Below are 690 nucleotides of genomic sequence, written 5' to 3'. Positions count from 1 at the left end.
CTATCCAACAAACTCTAACTTTTCGTTCATCAACACACTGTTTAACAAAATCTCCATGAGTATCAGCCATATGTTTTCTGTTTCCAGTTTTCTCTCTCTCTAAAAGACTCTTATTAATTTCATCTAAATTATCATCAAACATCTTAAGTTTATGACTTCCATCCTTCTTAGTGCAGTCTCCAGCTGATTTGTTATCACACCAGATTGTTACAGGAAAAAGAGTTTCTCCAATGATATTTCTGATTGACTTATCCAACGCAATCAACTCTTGACATGCATCACTCATTGCCATATATTCTGCTTGACATGTCGAAAGAGTCACATAAGATTGCTTCCGACTTCTTCACGCTATGACATCTCCAGAGAGTTTAACAATGTAACCTCCTGTAGACGTTGAATCATGGCAATCTCTAAAACTTGCATCTGTAAATGCCTCTAACTTATTTGACTTAGACGTATATTTTAACTCTTTGTTGGTCTTCCTCTCAAATATTTGAAATCCCGTTTAACATCAGCCCAATCCTCTTCATTTTAACAGCAAATGTATTGTCAGGACGAGTAGCATTTGACAAATACATCAGACTTCCAATCGCCTCTCTGTAAGGCACTCTTTTAATCTCTTCAACTTGAGCATCATTATTCTTCCCCTGGCTTTTTTCAAATCTTAACTTCTTACTTCTATTATTTACC

The sequence above is a fragment of the Ceratina calcarata genome, unplaced genomic scaffold (genome assembly GCF_001652005.2).
Source record: "Ceratina calcarata isolate Rehan_Ccalc_2016 unplaced genomic scaffold, ASM165200v1 scaffold307.2, whole genome shotgun sequence".
NCBI classification, from domain to species: domain Eukaryota; kingdom Metazoa; phylum Arthropoda; class Insecta; order Hymenoptera; family Apidae; genus Ceratina; species Ceratina calcarata.
Note: the sequence above shows the minus strand (reverse complement) of the source record.